Here is a 22,852-nt window from a genome sequence, read left to right as displayed (position 1 = left end):
TTATTGAATAAGAAGGGGACATTAAATGAGGTGGATGGTGACTTTATCAGGACTCTGTTCCGAGCTGAGCTCGACGCTAGCATGCTCTTGTTAACACTAGCACAGCCGACAAGGGGTCAAATGACCCCTAGGCATTTTCAATAAATGTATCCTCGTCACTCGGTCGAGCTCCAGCTCTGTCACTCAATGACTTTTCCTAAAAGTACCCGTTTTATCTGGCACGGTTTCAGAAATTTCAAAATGACTTGAAATGTAATTAGAACGTTATTCCACATATATATGTGGAAAGTCACAGCACTTTGCGAGCGTCTAGCGCAGGGGTGGCCAACCCGTGGCTCGCGAGCCTCATGTGGCTCTTTGCCCGTCAATGTGTGGCTCTTCCATCCAAAGAAAACGGTGGTAAACCTCATTTGACCCCTTGTCGGCTGTTCTAGTGTTAAGTAGTATAGTCATATTAGTAGTCTATAGTAGGTAGTAATATAGGCACAGTAAATTGCATAATAGTAAAAGACAGTACCAAGGTTAGTATATATATATATATTTTATTTGATTGAAGAAGTGTGTTTTTAGTCGATAGTGGGAGGGTTTCGGCTGTCCTGACTGGTGGGAAGTTCGTTCCACCATTGTGGAGCGAGGAGCATGACAGCACATCACATGACGGACCACTGGAAGGAAGCTGAACTTGTATGTGCTACACGCAAGGTCTATGCATTATAGCCATAAAGGAGAGAACATTGCAGGTTGGTTACTAAAGGAGTAAGGAGTTGCTCAATGCACTGAAATTGCCAACAAGAATGGCGTGTCTGCTAGGCAGGATGTGTTGCAACTTTTTTTTGAGACGCAGCACCATAGCCAGCCACTAATTTAAACAGAAACAAGTAGGGTTGCCACCCGTCCCGTAAAATACGGAATCGTCCCGTAATTGGAAACTAAAAGACTCGTTCCATATTGAACTGATACGGGACGCCCTTTGTCCCGTATTTTAAGGTTGCCAGTTTAGTGAGAGAAATGAGCCAGCCGACTTACAAAAACAAGCAAAATTGTGTCCAAAAGTTGCGGGAAATAAACAAAACTTGGCAACTCTGGTATGATGGGCGTGCGCTCAGCAGCTCACGACCAATGAGAATTGGAGCTTTCACGTTGCTAAGAAAAGTTCTGTGCCGTTGTGCCAATCCTCTGTCTGTGCGCTGCGTGATTTCTTTTCGAAGACGCTTTGAAAATGTCTACAGCAGACACTGTGACTCCACCGCGTCCTAAAAAGACAAAACGCCTCCAGAAATACAGACCTGAGTGGGAAGAGCCAAACCACTGGCTTGATAGCGTCAGTGGAGATGTTTACAAAGCAAAGTGCAAAGTATGTAGTAGGAGTGTGTTTTCTGTGGCACATGGTGGACAGACAGCATGCCTCAGGAGAACAACATGCCAGAAATATAAGAACGCAAAGGACACAAGCACAGGTGTCACAGTTCTTCATGACTGAAACATCTCCTGAGATTGATTCGGTATGGGATATTACATCTTATTTATCTGGTTGTGTTTTTAACTAGATGTCAGTATTTCTATTTACCTGCCCTGGCAGCCAGGAGCCTACATATTGGCTTCTGATGTGGGCATAGTCTAGGCTATTTCAGTTGACTAATATGGTTGATTGTGCATTAATGTTGAGTTTTTAAAGTCTAATGAATAAACATGTATTTAATATATATTAATCAATATAATTAAATAGTGTGCCCATTTAAACTCTTATTGTGAGGGCTGGCCCAGTACTGCGCGCTTCCAGGTGCCAATTACCATCACGCACCTGAGAGGAGTTTCCAATCAGCTCGACGGGAGCCCTCTTATACACTGTTTGCTGAACATTCAGTGTTGGGTCGTTTTGGTCACCACCAGCTGCTGCTTGTTCCTCTTGTGTGTTTCTCCAGTACGCCCTTGGACATTGCTGCTGTTTCCTCTCTCTGCCTCCGTGGACCCGTGCCTCGTATTTACACTTTGCCCTTGGTGAGTTTTTGGATATCTATTTTTGATGAACTAATATCCTCGTTTTATCCTGGACTCAATACCTTCATCTGTTTTTGTGTGTTCCTTAAAAACACATTGACGACCATGGCTTGCAGTGTAATATATGGCTGGAGGACAACGCTTTGTCAACAAACCGATGTACTTTCTAACAGCTATATATATACTTTATAGTATTGCTATCTGTCCATTCTCATTGTCACTGGAGTGCATAAACCGTGCCTTCATAATGGCTTAAAGAAAATAAAAATCCATCGGTTGGTTGTCATTTTATAGCGCCGTGAATATAAGGTTTATCGCAGTTTTCGCCTAGTCTTTTTTCTGGGGAGCTAGATATGAGGCTAAAGGCTAGTCACGTTATATCAAACGCCATTTCTGCTGTATATATACGAATGAAATAAAACAAACTGCGTAGCATCCGGACTATTACAGAGCATCTATGGATGAAATGGGGGCGGCGGGGGACGCCGATTACTATTATTGATTAGCAATACAGTGTGCGTTCAAGTATCCATTTTCACTGATCGATCACGTTGCGTTTTAAAACAATGTCCAATCCAGCTGTAATTTGGGGGAATAGTATCCTACCGTCAGCCCATGTGATCGCCGGCAGTATTTCGTCATTAGTCATCGGAATCTGGTAGATCGATATGTCCATTGGTTGATCATAAATCCCATTATTCCAGGCTGAAATCTGCGTTCGGTAACGGGATCAAAGATGGAGTATCCCCTAAGCGGATCTGGCCGGTATTGCATGTTTCGAAAATCAAATATGCGGGTAGGTCCTGCAAGTCGATCGGGGACGTTAATAGCGCTATTAATGGGCGGCTACGTGGCGTAGTGGGCAAGGCGCTCGCCACGAATGCGGAGACGCTGGGCTCGCCTGTTCGAGCCCAGCGCTCCACATTGCTTTCAGTTTAGCTGGTCGTTCATACTAATACACATTGGCCGTATTAGGGGGTAGGAAACTGATGGGTGGGGATCGGGCGTTGTGGACAGCGACTCCTACAGGTCGGTTGGTGCGCCTGCGCAGTAGAATCAGTAAGTGGCGGGGGCAGCGTGAGCCTCCCACGCGTTACTCCTCGCCACTGAGAGATCGAGCTGCGCAGGTGAAAACATGCGACTGCTGTTACCTCAAGTACCGGAGGGGACTTGTGCTATGTATGACTTAGTCCACATTGCAGCCGGCTTGTGGGAGGCAAGAAACAGCGTTCGTGACAGGGGAGGGTTGAATTGGATGATAAAAAAATTGGGATGGGAGAAAATATAGAAAAATGGGAGAAAAAGTGGATAAAAAAAATAGCGCTATTAATATGGAATAAAACAATAACAACTTTTAACTCGTGGCTCTGGTCCACAACGCATGGCACCGAAACACGAGTTAACTCGTGGCTGGTCCCTATGGTGTTAACACTGAACTGTTTGTGTGTTCCTTAACACTGAAGAATTGTCGCTTTGTTTTGTTACTAGACTGTCTTATTACTGGACTCTGCCTCGTTGATTTCTACGTTTCTATTACTGACATTCTCCGTTTTCTTTTTCTCCACGAGTGGATTATTATCCAGCTGCAGAGCCGCAGAGCCCTACTCGGCTAAAATATTATCAAGCTGCAGAGCCCTACTCGGCTAAAGGATTCCCCTCGGATGCATTTACTTGATTGTTGCTCATTTCTGTTTGTGAAATAAATACGCCCATTGTTTTGGCTAACTCTGAACTACCCGTCTGTGTCGTGCTGTTGGGGTTGTTTACAAACCATAACACTTATGTTGTTATGCTCATCTGGAAAACGGAATTCTTCATAATGGATTAACAGTTAATAAATACATAAATAATATAATTCATAAATACATACATGCAAAAATACTTAAATAAATACTTAAATAAATACTTAAACATAAATAAATAGTCAGACAACAATATAAAAGTCAATGTCATACTGTTCAATTTAATTTCATTTAAATTTGATCATCCCACTCCTCCCCTCTAGGTTACTGCAGCTGAGGTGACACAGGTATACCACGCGGTTAAACACAACCTCAGCTACAACAGTGCTGACTGTGCACACAAGCTCAATCAAAAGATTCTACATGATTCCAAAATAGTAAAGAAAATGACTTTAGGAAGAACAAAGGCAGAGGCTCTGGTCAAAGACGTCCTTGCGCCAAAGGCAGCGGGTGATGTTCTCAAGGCCTTAACATCAGACAAACCCCTCCCATTCTCCATACAGACGGATGCATCAAATAAAGGGAACAGGAACATGTTTCTCCTTGCTGTCCAATACTTCACTCCAGAGTGTGGGGTCACCAACAAAATGCTAGATTTCATTGAGAATCCAGATGAGTCAGCTGCCGGTGTGGTGCCAAAATCTTACCCCTTGCCATAATTGTACCCCACCCCAATTCAATAACTTGCATGTGACTGCTCCCACGGGCCGAATATTGCCCCGATCCTCGCGAGATTAAATACACGGGTACCTCTCGGCGTGCCGAAGCTTTTCCTAAATCACTTCCATCATCGAAAACGAGGGGAAAAGGTCGGCTCGCGACCCTGAAAATGTCGCGTGATTTTAAAAACGCTGTATTATGGGCTCCACGCGAGCTTTCTACCGTGGGTACATCTGGGCCTCCCGCAACTTTTACTCATTCACATGTAGCCCCGAAAATGCTTAGAAAAGGAAAGCCGAAAGCGTGGAATAAACTCGGCAAAACGGAAAAGTGTCCCACGGGCGCGCCGTGATTCCGATCCGCGTGAAAATATTCACGGCCATAGAGGAGACCGTGGGACACCGAATATGTGTCTCGAATTTACTCCCGCGCGGCGCGCAAAATCCTGCAAGGAAATCGGACCAAAATGAACCAATGCTCCAGCAGTATTAACCAACGCTGACTGAGTGGGTGGGGTAAAATTATGGCAAGGGGTAGGATTTTGGCACAACACCGGGATTGTAGCTCTCCTAGAACAATCCCTTGAGAAATTTGGCTTATCATTAAATCAAGTGACAGCATTTAGTGCAGACAACACAAATGTTAATTATGGAATTCACAACTCTGTCTTCACCAACCTGAACAAGAAACAAAAACATCTGCTGCAAGGACACTGCCATGCCCACATATTGCACAACACAGTGAAGCACGCTCTTGACAAGCTCACCATAGATGTGGAAAATGTTGTGCTGAAGGTCTATGGACACTTCTCTGTATCTGCCAAACGAAGAGAATCACTCAAAGAATTTTGTGAGTTCCAAGAGATTCTACGACATGTCACAACCAGGTGGCTCTCTCTTAATCCAGCCATCCACAGACGAATGCAAACCTGGACTGCAACCTGGACTGCATTGAAGTCTTACTTCATCAGCCTGGGGGATGAGTGTCCCAAACGGCTTCAAGATTTGTTAAAGCTCAGTGAAGACTCAAATGAGGAAGATGGAGACATAGTGGAGGTTTACCTTCTCTTCTGCAATAATATCCTCTCCCTCTTTGAGGAAGTTGTAAAGAAGCTGGAGAGTAATGCAACCACCTGTGTTGAGTTATATTCCATCATGGATAACTTCAAGCAGAAACTCACAGAGACGAGATGACCAGTTCTACAGCTACTTAACTAAAGTGAAGCTGCAGCGCCTCCTTCCACAGGAAGCAGATATGGCAAGGGCAGAGTTCACTGCATTTCTTAACACGGCAATCTCATATGTTGAGAAAAAAAAATGTTGCTCCACCCTTTCTCTTTCTTCCACTGTCCATCTTGACATCAACGTTAATTGACTTTCCCTCTCTGATCTCTCCCGAGTCCCTCACTACCTGGCTCACTGGCTATTATTCTGCAGAGTGACATCTGCCATTCCATTCGCCGCCTCCGCTGTCAATCAGTTGTATCGCCTGGTCCCGCCTCCACCAATCACATGCAGCAGCGCTGGCTCCATGTGTGTGTGTGTGAGCCGTGAGAGGGAGAGAGTCAGAGAGATAGTTCTCCAACTCTTGTTGCAGACAGTGAAATCCTGGTTGTTCCCCACCCACCTAGGTTATCTAACTATTGCGCCGCCGCAACTAGAAACACTGGCCTGGCAAACATAATAATAATAATAATAATAATTAAAAAAATTAAAAAATGTAATAATCTTTTTTCTATCATTTTTCTTTTTTCTATCTGTGCAGGCCAGGCCACCGGGAAAACTTGCGGTGCTCCCGATGGCCAGTCCGGGCTAAAACTGAAATGAAAACCCAATGTTTAATGAAAATGTGGGTATGTGATGGGAAAATGTTAAAATGTATGTAAAAAAGATAAGTATAAGATATACAAAGGCCAGAAATTATAAAAGCAAAAGAGAAGAATGGGAATTAAAGGAGTTGCTAGCGGAAGAAGAGGAACAATTTTAAGAACATCCAGAACACAGTGCAGAGAAGTATACAGAGCTAGAGGCAAAGTGGGCAGAGAATGAAAGGAGAAAGTGCCTGGGAGCAATAATGAGGAGCAAGGCGAAATATGCCCTTGAAGGAGAGAGGTGCACCTCGTTTTTTTCTAGGCCTAGAAAAAAGTAAACAGAAGGACATATATAAGAGAGCTAGAAAACGAAAAAGTTAATGACTTAGTTGGAATATTGGATACAGTGGAATCTTTTTATAAAAAAGTGTACAAGACTGAAGGAGTGGATATTGAATGTGTAAACAATGTACTGTAAATTGTGAAAATTTGATTAGATGAGGGGGATAGAGTGATGTGTGATGGTGAAATCACTGAAAAAGAAGTGAGGGAAGCGATGCAGGGCTTGCAGACTAACAAAAGTCCTGGGCCCTCATTTATCAAGTTTTCTTAGAAAATGTTCTATTTCCACACGTAAGCACAGAATTTAGAATGTGTGCACGCACAAAAAAACGGGATTTATCACACGTGCGTACACAGGTCCTACTCAGACCTGTCATGATAAATATCACCTTGCTCCTACGCTGAGGCTCGTGCACACTTTCACGTATTTGCATACCAAAACCGCCCCGATTAACCAAATATGGTAACAGGCCCTCCCCTTCAAATACCATGAGGAAATTCCTGTGCGTGGAATGTTGGAAAATGGCCAAGCGAACTAAGAAACGCAACTACACTGAGACGGAGGTGGATGTCCTCATCACGGAGGTGGATGCCAAGGCGGGGGTACTTTTTGGTTGCCTCAGCCTTGGCATTACAACCAAGAGGAAGAGTGCTGCGTGGGAGGCAGTCACTGACGCTGTGAATTCCATATCTCCGCAGCAGCGAACCGTTGCGGAGATCAAAAAGAAATGGTTCGATGTAAAGCTGACCGCTAAGAAGCGCCTGGCGGATTATAAGAAAAATGCCAGTGCGACTGGCGGGGGGCAGGTATGTCGTATGTCAATCATATATGATATATCTGTTTTGATTAATTGAAAATGGGGGACCCTGATGTAAACAAGACGAAAGTATTTATCTGGTCTGCATCCCCTTAACAATTGTGTGTATTGAGCTGTACTGTATTGTACCCATTCTGCAATCTGTTAATACAGTTTTTCAATCAATTCAGAGTCAGAGTGAGCTGTCCCCACTGGACATGCGAATTGCCAGCATCATCGGGGACGAGGCGGTGGAAGGCATTCCACGCACCACCGACACATACGATGTGGCTGGGCCATCCAGCCAACAGGTGGAAGGTAATAATATAATATACACTTTATTTGTATAGCACCTTTCATACAGGAATTGTCACATCAGTAAAGAAGACTGGCATAGAAATAACTTTGTCGTCAACGATTTTATTGAGGAACATGACAAAAGAATCTCTTCATTTATTTGAAACAATATTTAACCGTATGGTTTCGAACCTTTCTAGCAAATAAATAAAACGTTATCAAATTGCCTATTCATTCCACAGACAACTCGGCTCAGTTGCCCGTCGGCACCCAGGAGGAGCAGGAGGCGTCCTGCAGCCGACCCCCTTCGGCGCGCAGGGAGAGGGTCCACCCGGTCCTGACTGAGGCCGTGCTGGCCAACCAAGAGACCACTGTCACCCTCCTGAATGATATGAGAGATGAGATGCGGCTCACACGCCAGAATGTGGCCCAATTGGTCCATGCCCTGTCGGGCATCGGCGACAGTCTGAAAGGCATCGGCGACAGTCTCCGAATGGCTGAAAGAGACCAATAAAGACCGTAACCACTTTTGGCGTTGGTGTCATTATTATTATAATTATTAGCTGGATGAATGCCTTTTTTCGTTCAGTTCTTTTAAAGTTTGATTGATACCCTGCATGCACGGTAAACTGAGTGTCATCTGGTCACTTTTTTTTTTTAAACTTTGACCAGTCAGCTGGTTCTTTTTAGCGTTTATCGCTTTTTTCTGGTCAAGCATGACCGACAGAAACAGGTTGAATGGGATATAGATCGGGGAAAGACACTCTGAGAAAATACGGCGAGTCCGGGAGTCGAACTCGTGTACCCCAGATCCGTGACGCGCACGGTTGTCCCCGACGCCGAAATAGCGCCGAGATACGCGGTGAGCTACTGGAGCTCCCCCATCTGGTCACTTTTAAACTGTCAGCTACTTTTATTCAACTAAAACTGTAAAATGCAATTCAAAAATGGTTCCAATTCATTAATCAGCTCAATTCGATTTCAAACGACAGTCTTTTTTTTATGTATAGGTTACTAATGATTATTTAATTAATATGAATTAACCCAAATCTCAGTTCTTACAGTGCATGGGGTAGACTTACTTAAAACTGCTCTATGATCCTAGCTCTTGTCTGCAAAGGAGAAAGTGCCTGGGAGCAATAATGAGGAGCAAGGTGAAATATGCCCTTGGAAGGAGAGAGGTGCACCTCGTTTTTTCTAGGCCTAGAAAAAAGTAAACAGAAGGACATATATAAGAGAGCTAGAAAACGAAAAAGGGGAAAAAGTGAATGACTTAGTTGGAATATTGGATACAGTGGAATCTTTTTATAAAAAAGTGTACAAGACTGAAGGAGTGGATATTGAATGTGTAAACAATGTACTGGAAACTGTGAACATTTTATTAGATGAGGGGGATAGAGTGATGTGTGATGGTGAAATCACTGAAAAAGAAGTGAGGGAAGCGATGCAGGGCTTGCAGACTAACAAAAGACCTGGGCCCTCATTTATCAAGTTTTCTTAGAAAATGTTCTATTTCCACACGTAAGCACAGAATTTAGAATGTGTGCACGCACAAAACAAAAAAATTCAATCGCCCTCAATGATACTGCAGTGGAGCGATGGCGCCCCTAAGCGGATCTGGCCGGTATTGCATGTTTCGAAAATCAAATATGCGGGTAGGTCCTGCAAGTCGATCGGGGACGTTAATAGCGCTATTAATATGGAATAAAACAAACAACTTTTAACTCGTGGCTCTGGTCCACAACGCATGGCACCGAAACACGAGTTAACTCGTGGCTGGTCCCTATGGTGTTAACACTGAAGACAATACCATCATCTGTTTTTGTGTGTTCCTTAACACTGAAGAATTGTCGCTTTGTTTTGTTACTAGACTCTGTCTTATTACTGGACTCTGCCTCGTTGATTTCTACGTTTCTATTACTGACATTCTCCGTTTTCTTTTTCTCCACGAGTGGATTATTATCCAGCTGCAGAGCCGCAGAGCCCTACTCGGCTAAAAGATTATCAAGCTGCAGAGCCGCAGAGCCCTACTCGGCTAAAGGATTCCCCGCGGATGCATTTACTTGATTGTTGCTCATTTCTGTTTGTGAAATAAATACGCCCATTGTTTTGGCTAACTCTGAACTACCCGTCTGTGTCGTGCTGTTGGGGTTGTTTACAAACCATAACACTTATGTTGTTATGCTCATCTGGAAAACAGAATTCTTCATAATGGATTAACAGTTAACACTTTGATTGCCTAAGGCTAAATTCATGATATACCATAGGTTGCCGGCTCTATTTGTCTATGGAGAAATTCCCCTTCTTTGCAGGGCTATAACTTTTTAAATTCTATTGCTAAATTGCCATTATTAGGGCCCATTCAATGTCCTATATGTATTGTTCAGGGTGAAGCAACGTTAAACTTTTTCATTCACATATTCATACTAAAGTATGGTCTAATGTATAAGTATGTTTTCATCTCTTTCTGCAGCTTTCTCCAGAACGTGATCTATAGCCCCAAATGCATTATATTGATGATGAAATACAGTTAGATGGCAATCGGCGCAATATAAAAAAATCCAACTGGACGGACTTCTGGAAGTTACTACACGTAATCTGATGTTGACCGGATGGCCGAGGGGGCGTGTTACGACCCCTGTGTGTCTAAGGGTAAAGGGCTGTAACATAACAGTTGGTTGACAGAAATGATGGACCACGTCTGTAAACAACAATGATATTTATTGAGAGATGCAAAGGAAGCACATGTAGCTCAGGGGTGAGCCCAGGCCAAAACAACAAACAAACACCACTATACTCCAAATAAACCCAATCTAATCTATGGTAAAAGAAATTACATTACCTAAACTACTCTTACCTAACCAAAACAGGAGAAAACAATATCCAAAGGAAATGGCAGCTCACCCCATCTGTGCTTCCTGAGAAAGAGAGAAAAACACATTAATGATACATACAACAAAATGGAAACATAACAAAACAATCTATAGGTAACAATGCTCTCTCTGCGGCCATACAATCACAAAGGCACTTTCACTATTACAAAGGCCTATAAACAAAAAGGGATATTATCAAAGTACAATGCCACAAAATAACACTAGGCCTAGCCTCATGCCAGAGAGAGAGAAAGACTGAAGGGAGAAGCCATGTTTTAACAGGTGTGTGGTGATCCATGATTGGGTGGTGTTGATTGAGTGTTGGAGTCTGGAAAACCATCTACCAATCGGTGCTATGCTGGGTAATGGAAGGGCAGGCCTGGCAGGGACCAATGGTGGAGGGAACAATTAGGGCTGGGCGATATGACCAAAAACTTTATCGCGATAAAATTATAAAATTATTTTCATATAACTCGATATCGATAATTATCGTCGATATAATGTCTGTCAAGTTTAATTAACTTATTATGCCCGGCGCCGATACGCGGGCTGACTTGTTTTGCTGCTGTGAATGTCTCGAGAGTCGAATTGATGTCGTCATCAGTCCGCGCACGTTAGCAGAGCGGAGTATCTCAAGCGGAGTATCTCATGACTAAAAAATGACCCTAAAATACTCTGTTCCGCCCAATTCATTGCAACGACGTCCACCGTATACCCCACACTACTATAACAGTTACCCTCAGAATTCAAAACACACACCAACTCGGCAGGTAACCTGTGAAATAGCGGCGTGCAAGCTAATTAGCCATAGCCAGCCCCGTTTCCAAGCGGAGTATTTCATGACAATGTACTAAAAAATGACCCTAAAATACTCTGTTCCGCCCAATTCATTGCAACAACGTCCACCGTATACCCCACACTCCCAATTCATTGCAACGACGTCCACCGTATACCCCACACTACTATAACAGTTACCCTCAGAATTCAAAACACACACCAACTCGGCAGGTAACCTGTGAAATAGCGGCGTGCAAGCTAATTAGCCATAGCCAGCCCCGTTTCCAAGCGGAGTATTTCATGACAATGTACTAAAAAATGACCCTAAAATACTCTGTTCCGCCCAATTCATTGCAACGACGTCCACCGTATACCCCACACTACTATAACAGTTACCCTCAGAATTCAAAACACACACCAACTCGGCAGGTAACCTGTGAAATAGCGGCGTGCAAGCTAATTAGCCATAGCCAGCCTTGTTTACCGAGTCCTACCTCCTTCCGGGTCTCCTTCCTCTATCGGCCATCTCCTTCACCGATTGGTTGTTAGTGCGTGTGCTCATATCCAAGCTTGGAAAATCGATATATCGAAACTTTGCGACCACGTTTCATGTTTATTTCGAGGAAATAATTTATCGCGATAGTTATCGTTATCGTTTTATCGCCCAGCCCTAGGAACAATGGCTGGAGGGAGGAAAGAAAAATGGAGAACACACACACATGGAGACACACACTGGGGAATATATACATTGGGATGTAACACCCCCGTACATAAGACAAAAACATGTTTGACACATAACACCAACTAAACATGTTTTTTTTTTTTAACAACAAGATCTCCATCTCTGAGATAACATGTACTTCAAAACAAAGAGCTATGAAAAAAACAAAAATAAGCCGTCGGTACCACAATGAACCAGTCAACAAACAAGTTGACCGCACGAGAGATTTAACTCCGAGATAAAGCATCCGCCAACACATTCTCAGACCCCTTCTTATGCTCTATGCTGAGGTTATAATTTTGCACTATGAGCGCCCAACGCATGAGGCGCTGATTGTGGTTGTACATCCGCAACAGAAAAACTAATGGGTTGTGGTCGGTGTATACTACCACTGGTAATACGCTCGAACCGACATACACCTCAAAATGTTGCAACGCATACAACATAGCCAAAGTCTCCTTTTCAATAGTGGAATAGTTTAGTTGATGTTTGTTAAATTTCCGGGAAAAATAACAAACCGGGTGACTGACACCATCGTGATCTTCCTGTAATAACACCCCTCCAGCTCCCACCCCGCTGGCATCCACCTCCAGCTGGAACGGCAGGGAGAAATCTGGAGCAGAGAGAACAGGGGAACTGCATAAGAGAGCTTTAACACCATCAAATGCATTTTGACAATCAGCTGTCCAAATGAATGGTTTGGACGGGCTACACAGGCTAGTGAGAGAAGTGACGACAGAAGAAAAGTTTCGGCAAAAACCACGGTAATACCCAGCCATCCCAAGGAATCTACGCAATTCCCGCCTAGTAGTAGGCACTGGAAAAGTTGTGATTGCAGATATTTTTGCATCCACCGGACGCACTTGGCCTTGTCCTACCTGCTTACCAAGATAGGTAACCGTAGCCTTGCCGAACTCACACTTGGCAAGGTTAAGGGTCAGGGAGGCTCCAGCTAAGCGGTCAAAGAGTTTGTAAGGTTGTCATGTGGTCACGCCAGTTGGTCGAATAGACAACCAGGTCATCGAGATAGGCATTACAATTTGGAACACCAGTCAGGACTAGGGTCACCAGTCGCTGGAAAGTGGCCGGGGCATTACGCATTCCAAAAGGCATTACAGTATATTGCAAAAAATTGTCAGGAGTAACAAACGCCGAGATTTCCGAGGCACGGGGGTCAAAGGGACCTGCCAGTAACCCTTTAACAAATCTAGTTTGCTAACATAGGTGGCAGATCCAAGGTTGTCAATACAATCTTCCATGCGGGGCAGTGGGAAGGAATCAGGCACGGTGACAGCATTTACCTTTTGGAAATCAGTACAAAATCTAGGAGTTCCATCCGATTTGGGAGCTAACAAGCAAGGTGAACTCCAGGGACTGCAACTTGGCTTGGCTAAACCATGTTTTAACAAATAGTCAACCTCCTGTTGCATCATGGCCCTCTTGGTGATGTTAACACGGTATGCATGTTGCTTGATAGGCACAGCATTGTTAACATTAATATCATGGGCCAATACAGAAGTACAGGAGGGAACATCACCAAACAGAGCCATGTAGGCCTGAATCAAATTTGTGATGTCCTCTCGCTGCTCCTCAGGTAAGTGTGCTAAGTGAGTGGGCAGGTTCAATAACATCTCAGTGTTGGACAATCTAGCACCCTGATGGGCTGCATTGCGCAACTCTAAGCCATCTACATCCTCACCACTAACGTCAGGAGAGTCCGGAACTATTGGAGTTGAGGCAACAGCAGAGACGGCCAGTCCGGCTGTCTGGTCTGAGGTCTTCACCTGCACACTATCTCTGGAAAAATATGGTTTAAGCATATTGATGTGGCAAACACGAGAGTGACGTTTACGATCAGGGGTGCGAACTACATAGTCTGTATCACTTATTTTCTTGTCTATTGCATACGGTCCGGAAAAACGAGCGGAAAGAGCAGAACCAAGGATAGGTAACAGGACTAGAACCTTATCACCTGGCTGGAAAGATCGAGAAACAGCTTTCTCGTCATAGTGCCGTTTCATAGTTCTCTGGGAAGAAGAGAGCGCTTCTTTTGCGAGAGAGCACGCCTGATGCAGTCGCTCTCGAAACTGGCTAACAAAATCTAGAACATTAGTGGGTGTGCTGGCACCCTTTGACATGAACCGTTCTTTAAGAACTTTCAGAGGCCCTCTAACAGTGTGCCCAAAAACGAGCTCAGCAGGACTGAAACCAAGAGACTCCTGTATGGTCTCTCGCGCAGCAAATAGAACAAGGGGGACACCCTCATCCCTATCTTTCTCTGTGTCTAAGCAATATTTACGCAGTATGGACTTTAAGGTCTGATGCCAACGTTCTAGAGCCCCCTGAGTTTCAGGGTGGTAGGCACTGGACACTATATGTCGGATACCCAGGGACTGTAACACTTGCTCAAATAACCTAGACAGGAAGTTGGTGCCTTGGTCAGTTTGTACTACCTTAGGCAGTCCAAACATGGAGAAGAACTTCGTCAAAGCCTTAATTATTACAGGCGCTGTAATTCTGCGAAGAGGGATAGCCTCAGGGAAACGGGTGGCGGTACACATTATTGTCAACAAAAACTGATTGCCGGCTTTGGTTTTTGGCAACGGACCAACACAGTCAACTATGACATGTTCAAATGGTTCACCGACCGCTGGTATAGGACAGAGGGGAGCAGGTGGAATGACCTGGTTTGGCTTTCCGGTGATCTGACAAGTACTACAGGTACGACAGTACTGTGCTACATCGGACTTCAAACCGGGCCAAAAGAAATGTTGAAGTATTCTGTTGTATGTTTTAGTGACTCCCAAGTGTCCAGACCAAGGGTGGTCATGGGCCAAGAACAGTACATGCTGACGATAAACTGCAGGGACAACAATCTGATAAACAGTGCTCCAGTCTGGTACCTGATCTGGTAGCCCTATCTCCGATTGTGCATGCTCTGCCAGTCTAGTACCATGGGACCTCCATGTACGCATCAAAACTCCTTCATCCACAAAATAAGAATGCATCTCTCTCCTCTGTTCTGTTTCAAGAGAAGAGAAACATTTTGCAAGAGAAGGGTCAGCCTTCTGGGCAGTAATTAGCATTTCACGAGTAACGGGTAACTTCAATGCGTCGGAACTAGTTACAGTTGTCTGTGGGGGTACCTTACTATGAGTCGGTGGTTTGTCAGCGGTATCAGAAGTTGGAGCCAGCAACTCCTCCCTGACAAAGGCTGAAGCAAAAACAGAGTCAGACAAATTAATTTCATCACCTCTCTTTTTCAATTGAGCCCGAGTGACACTTGCAGAAAAAACTTCAGGGAAGTTCTGTGACAAGTCATCAGGCAGAGAATCTGTGTCTGGGTGATCCAACACTTCCAGCACAGCGTTCACCTGTCCTCCAGCTAAATCATTTCCCATGATAAAGGAAATGCCTTTAACTGGCAAGGAAGGCCTCACCCCTATTTTAAAGAAACCAGTGACTAAATCAGATTGTACATGAATACAGTGTAACGGGGCTGGCACGAAACCCATCTCAATACCTTGAACTAGGACACTAGAACCACAGGAAGATTTCTCAGACAGAGGTAGTACATCAGAGAGGATAAAGGATTGTGAGGCTCCAGTATCTCGTAAGATCTGAACTGTACACTGATCTTTTGGATCCCCTGTCAAGGAAACTAAACCCTTGGAAGTAAATGGCCTGAAACAAGGATCGAGAACATCCTGATCATTGTGCATCTGTTGATCGGAATCAGGTGCCATTTTAATCAGACCAACCCCTTTGGGTTGCCTAAAGTTCTGAGAGGACGGTTGCTGCTTACGTTTCAATGTTAAACAGTCAGAAATAACATGACCAGATTTATGACAGTAGTAACATGTCCGCTCCTCTTTTGAGCGTGGAGGTGACATTTTTGGTCGGGAGTGTGTGAATTCTGGATGGTTGGGGACAGAAGGTCTCTGAGAGAAATCATGGGGGAGAAACGAGTCACGCCTATCTACAAACACAGTTTTATGGGTTAGCGCAAACTCATCAGCTAATACAGCAGCCTGCTACAGAGTGGACACTTTCTGCTCACTCAGGTAAATTACAATACGCTCTGGCAAACGATTCTTAAACTCTTCTAATAGAATGAGTTCTCTGAGAGAGTTAAGATCTGAGGCCTTGCTTGCTGCACACCATTTATCAAAGAGAGTTCCCTTCTCTCTAGCAAACTCTACAAAGGTCTGGTTGACAGCTCTCTTGTGACTGCGAAACCTCTGCCTATAAGCATACAATAGACTATCTTCTAGGGAAAGTGTTGAACAAACCTCTTGGGCTTTACCAGTCAATTTGCATTGAAGCAACAAAGGCCAGACCTCTCTTGGCCAGCGCAATGAAGCAGCAATACGCTCAAACACATTAAAATAAGTATCAACTTCTGTCTCTCGGAACGGAGGCACCAAAGCAATGTGTTTACTTATATCAAAAGTGTGTGATGAATAAGCTGTGGAGGAGGACATACCAGGGCCTTGTGGAGGAGTCGGTGTAGCAGAGTTGGATTCACTCCTTAGGACTTCCAGCTCCAACCTCCGCAGTCTGAGCTCTTTTTCCACTTCATGCTCAAGCTCCAACCTACGAATGTTAACAGCCCTTTAATTTTCTGCCTCAAGCTCCATTCTACGAAGCCGATACTCCGCCTCACGTGCTTGTGCCTTCTCCTGAGCCTCCATCTGGAGACGTGCTATTCTAACCTTGACCTGGGCCCCTTCTCGAGACCCAGTTGACACAGGAGAGGTCAAGTGAAAATGTGGCAATGTGACTTTCACACCTGCCTTCTCAGCACTTTCACCATGAGCTTGCTCCTCAGATACAGAAGGCTGTGCTTCAGTAGGTTCACCAGGAGGACTTGCATGTTCATCAGAGACCACAGGTAAAACAAGCGTCCCCTGCTCCAACAGCTTATCTACCACAAGACACCTGATATCCTGCTTAAGATGCTTTTGTTGAACCGAGAGTTTAAAATGTGTGGCAATCTCCACTAAGTCTGCCTTGCGGCAGCTATCTAGCGCTTCCCAAGTAGGATTGCTCAAGAATTTCCCCAGATCAAAAGTACTAACTGCCATTTTTTTTTTACACAAATGCCATTTTTACACACAAAGTAATTAATTACTATACAAGTGTAAACAAACACAGTTCACCAAATCCATCAACCAACGTACATGAATACGGGTTACAAGATCCCGGACGAGCCCCCATTTATGTTACGACCCCTGTGTGTCTAAGGGTAAAGGGCTGTAACATAACAGTTGGTTGACAGAAATGATGGACCACGTCTGTAAACAACAATGATATTTATTGAGAGATGCAAAGGAAGCACATGTAGCTCAGGGGTGAGCCCAGGCCAAAACAACAAACAAACACCACTATACTCCAAATAAACCCAATCTAATCTATGGTAAAAGAAATTACATTACCTAAACTACTCTTACCTAACCAAAACAGGAGAAAACAATATCCAAAGGAAATGGCAGCTCACCCCATCTGTGCTTCCTGAGAAAGAGAGAAAAACACATGAATGATACATACAACAAAATGGAAACATAACAAAACAATCTATAGGTAACAATGCTCTCTCTGCGGCCATACAATCACAAAGGCACTTTCACTATTACAAAGGCCTATAAACAAAAAGGGATATTATCAAAGTACAATGCCACAAAATAACACTAGGCCTCATGCCAGAGAGAGAGAAAGACTGAAGGGAGAAGCCATGTTTTAACAGGTGTGTGGTGATCCATGATTGGGTGGTGTTGATTGAGTGTTGGAGTCTGGAAAACCATCTACCAATCGGTGCTGTGCTGGGTAATGGAAGGGCAGGCCTGGCAAGGACCAATGGTGGAGGGAACAATGGCTGGAGGGAGGAAAGAAAAATGGAGAACACACACATGGAGACACACACTGGGGAATATATACATTGGGATGTAACAGGGCGTTTATAATTCCGTGGGCAGCGTTATACCATTCATCTAATGTGGGTCAAATGTTCATCATAGCAGTTAGTATCGTACACATTGAAAAATAACGCTGAATCTTACCGTATCTTCCTCGCGCCGTTGGGCGATGAGCGTGGAACAGACATTTTCCTATTATGGGATATAGAAATATCCAGTCCATTTCCAGGTTGTATAATAATATATACGTCCAAATCATGTTGTTTTTTCGAGTTATTTGCAGCGATCGATGTTCACTGTGTGAAGACTGAGTCTCTCTAACACTAGCGAGTGCCCGGACCCCATATGGAGTGAGTCCTACAGGGTTAAATGTAACATCCGTTTTTTCGATCTGCCGATCGGCCACCAGATGGCGGTCTTGAACCGCTAGAGGATTGAGAGGAGATCACACTTGTGTCTCAGGGCCCCCGGAAAGGAAATATGATTCCGATCACAGATTTTTGAAATATTGATATCAAAGACGAGTTACGGCGTCTTCGGCAACTTGAGCATGTCGGGGAAGGATGCCTAAAAGCGTCTTCCGGCAGTTAAAGTGTTAATAAATACATAAATAATATAATTCATAAATACATACATGCAAAAATACTTAAATAAATACTTAAACATAAATAAATAGTGTTCAGACAACAATATAAAAGTCAATGTCATACTGTTCAATTTCATTTCATTTAAATTTGGTCATCCCACTCCTCCCCTCTAGGTTACTGCAGCTGAGGTGACACAGGTATACCACGCGGTTAAACACAACCTCAGCTACAACAGTGCTGACTGTGCACACAAGCTCAATCAAAAGATTCTACATGATTCCAAAATAGTAAAGAAAATGACTTTAGGAAGAACAAAGGCAGAGGCTCTGGTCAAAGACGTCCTTGCGCCAAAGGCAGCGGGTGATGTTCTCAAGGCCTTAACATCAGACAAACCCCTCCCATTCTCCATACAGACGGATGCATCAAATAAAGGGAACAGGAACATGTTTCTCCTTGCTGTCCAATACTTCACTCCAGAGTGTGGGGTCACCAACAAAATGCTAGATTTCATTGAGAATCCAGATGAGTCAGCTGCCGGTGTGGTGCCAAAATCTTACCCCTTGCCATCATTTTACCCCACCCCAATTCAATAACTTGCGTGTGACTGCTCCCACGGGCCGAATATTGCCCCGATCCTCGCAAGATTAAATCCACGGGTACCTCTCGGCGTGCCAAAGCTTTTCGTAAATCCTAAGGACGAGGAGGAGGAGGACAGCGGTGATGCCGCCGTGGTTGGTGCCGGTGATCCGGGCTGGATTGCCCGCAGCGGCTTGGTGTGGTCGCCTGTCAGTGACCTGACACTCCGCTACCTGCCGACAGCCGTAGTTCGGCCCGGGATTACGAGGTATAAATTTGGTCATTTAGCTGTACGAAAGTGTTGAGTGCTATACAGTGTATATGATAATAGGTAAATAGGACAAGTAAGTAATTCTATTTTTATTTTATTTTCATTTTAGGTACGCCATCGCTCGTATCGGTGAGATGTTGGACTCGTTCACATTTTTCATCACTGATGAAATATGTCTGATGGTCGTGGACGCGACCAACCTCCACGGTTAGTTATTTCATTTTAGTCATTTGTAATTACTTTTATTGTAAATAATCATGTCATCTGTATATGTGATAATAAATAAATAAATCTCTTGCATATATTTTGTAGGGCGCCGTGCGTATGGCCAGTGGAGGGACACTGATTTGATCGAGGTCAAGGCCTTCATTGGGCTACTGTTGCTGGCTGGTGTGTTCCGCTCCCGGGGCGAAGCCACAAGGAGTCTGTGGAGCGAGCGCATCGGCCGGCCCATATTCCGGGCGACGATGTCCGAGAAGAGGTTCGGCCAACTGACTCGTGCCATCCGATATGACGACCGGACGACCAGGGATCAGGCGCGTCGTCAACGACCTACGGGTGATCCCGATAAGGTATTTATTATTTCATGCCTCGTGTTGCTAATCTGTGCATTTATTTATGTATGATGTATGATGTGAGACTAATTGTATTGGCCTCATCTAATTTTTATCTTGTTTGACTATATAGATGGCACCTATCCGCGAGGTGTGGGACAAGTGGGTGGAGCGGCTCCCCCTGGCCTACAACCCTGGCACCGACATCTGCGTCGACGAGCAGCTTGTCGCATTCAAGGGGCGCTGCCCATTCAGGCAGTTCATGCCCAACAAGCCGGCCAAGTATGGGCTGAAGGTAATAATAATAATTGGTTTGACTAGAAGTATTTTATTTGTCATGCATGCTAGCACACGCGAGATGGCCACACACACACGCACGCACACACACACACACACTAAGTCGCTAATGACATGTATTTCTGCACCTTCCCCAGTTCTGGGTCCTATGTGATGTCGACGCCACATATGCCTGGTGCATGCAGCCATACTTGGGCAAACCGCGCCCTGATGCCCCACCTGAAAAGAAGCAGGGGAAACGGGTGGTAAATGACCTAACGGTTGGCCTGGGGGCAGGCCACACCCTCATGACAACTTCTTTACAACCCATGAGCTGGCCATGGAGCTCCTTCAGCGCAAGATGGCATTGGTGGGCACCGTCAAAAGCAACAGGACTGAGATGCCACCCAAGCTGCGCACAATAAAGAACAGGCCAGTGCTGGACTCCCGCTTCTGCTTCACGCCCAACACCACGGCCGTGAGCTATGTGGCGAAGAAGGGGAGGAATGTGCTCATGTTGAGCACAAAGCACCGGGAGGAGGAGGTAATAATATATTGAATTTGTAACGCACCCTACATTCCTGATAATCTCAGAGTGCCACAGAATAATACAATATAAATAGATGTATATAAAAAAAGAACACAGCAGAACAACATGATGCATAAAAACTAATAAAAGTCCTTTCTAAACAGGTGTCCCTGGAGGAGCACAAGAAGCCCCAGGTCATACTGGATTATAACCACTGCAAGGGGGCGGTGGATAACCTGGACAAGGTATGTATTGTTTTATAGTGCATGTCTGGTGTAATTATTCTCTTTATTTATCGATATATGATGTGAAAATTAGGGAGGAGATCTTTTTTTTTTTTTTTTTATATATACTTGCGTTTTTATTGCGTTTGTATCTTATTTGGTTTCTATTTTTTATTTCAGCTTGTGGGGACATACAGCTGCCGTAGGGGGACGCGTCGCTGGCCGATGAAGTTCTTCGCGAACATGCTGGACGTGTCCCTCTACAACGCCTTGGTGTTGTGGCTGGCCATAGAGCCAGGCTGGAACGTCGGGGTCAAGTACAGAAGGAGGCTGTTTATCGATGAAATGGCAACCAAGCTCGTCATGCCGCTGGTGGCAATCAGAGAGAGGTTGCCCCGCGGGCTAAGCGCTGCTGGCATTGTGCAGGATGCCAGGCACACCGCCCGGCAACAAGCAGCACCGGCAGCGGCAGCAGCAGCCGCGAGTCTACCACCACTAACCAAGCGGCAGTGTTATCTCTGCCATGGGAAGAAATCAAGAATGGAGAGGCACTGTCACATGTGCACTAAATCAGTGTGCAAACAACACAGTGATTGCGTTTGTAACACTTGCAAAATAAAATGAAAGAAAGAAATCTATTTGTCTTTTTTCTTCAGTATGTTGTAAACGTGCGTTTCGCCATGTCCAGACCAATATGCGTAAATTCTTTTTTCTAATGAGCACATAATGTGAGTATAATGTGCAGCTGGGATATTATGTATAAAATGTAGAAATTAATATTTGTATGCAGGTCGAATATACTTTGCTCACAGAGCGAGCCCACTTGTGTGAGTTGTGTCACCAGCCAGCTAGTTCACTGTGATTGGTCACGCCCCTCTGCTCCCGGCTGCTCACTGGTGAGACGAGAGAGGGCTCGCTCTACCATGGGAGGGGCTCTGTGTTGAGAAATATACCGGCAACTAATCTACTGTACCCCCGCTAGACATATTAGTTATAACCGGTCCTTTCTAACGTTAGACTCTCGGCTATTTCTGACCGCTATTTCTGACCGAAATAGTCTACCTTTCTTTTTCATAATGGCAGATTCTTATTCACAGGTATTTTGTCCCGTTTTGATATGCTGTAAAGTATTGGAAAAAAATAATAGATATATGGTGAATATGGCGGTTTATCAGGGTTTTTTCAATAAAAACTGACGTGGTATCAAACAAACACTAATTTAAGTGGTTAAAATTCGAAAATATGTGTAATTTTTTACAGATATCTTGAGAATAGGCTATGAATGTTAAACATGGGTAAAAAAATGTTTTAAAAATAGTAAACAGTTAAAATTATATGGCTTTAAACATGATGTATCATTTCCTCTCTTAAGCCCAGTGAGCTCCCCCATTGTTAGGCATGCACAAGGGTTAAGTGAGCCTATTATGGGCTCCACGCGAGCTTTCTACCGTGGGTACATCTGGGCCTCCCGCAACTTTTACTCATTCACATGTAGCCCCGAAAATGCTTAGAAAAGGAAAGCCGAAAGCGTGGAATAAACTCGGCAAAACGGAAAAGTGTCCCACGGGCGCGCCGTGATTCCGATCCGCGTGAAAATATTCACGGCCATAGAGGAGACCGTGGGACACCTTTTTGCAATCAAATATGTGTCTCGAATTTACTCCCACGCGGCGCGCAGAATCGTGCAAGGAAATCGGACCAAAATGAACCAATGCTCCAGCAGTATTAACACTTTAACCGCCGAAAACGCCGGAACTCGTCATTCCCCGACATGCTCATTCCGCCGAGGACGCCTTAACTCGTCTTTGATGTCAATATTTCAAAAATCTGTCATCGAAATCATATTTCCTTTCCGGAGCTCTGAGACACAGTGCTGATCTCCTCTCAACTCTCTAGCGGTTCA

This window comes from Notolepis coatsorum (assembly GCF_963971535.1).
Source record: "Notolepis coatsorum genome assembly, chromosome: 20".
Classification (NCBI taxonomy): domain Eukaryota; kingdom Metazoa; phylum Chordata; class Actinopteri; order Aulopiformes; family Paralepididae; genus Notolepis; species Notolepis coatsorum.
Note: the sequence above shows the minus strand (reverse complement) of the source record.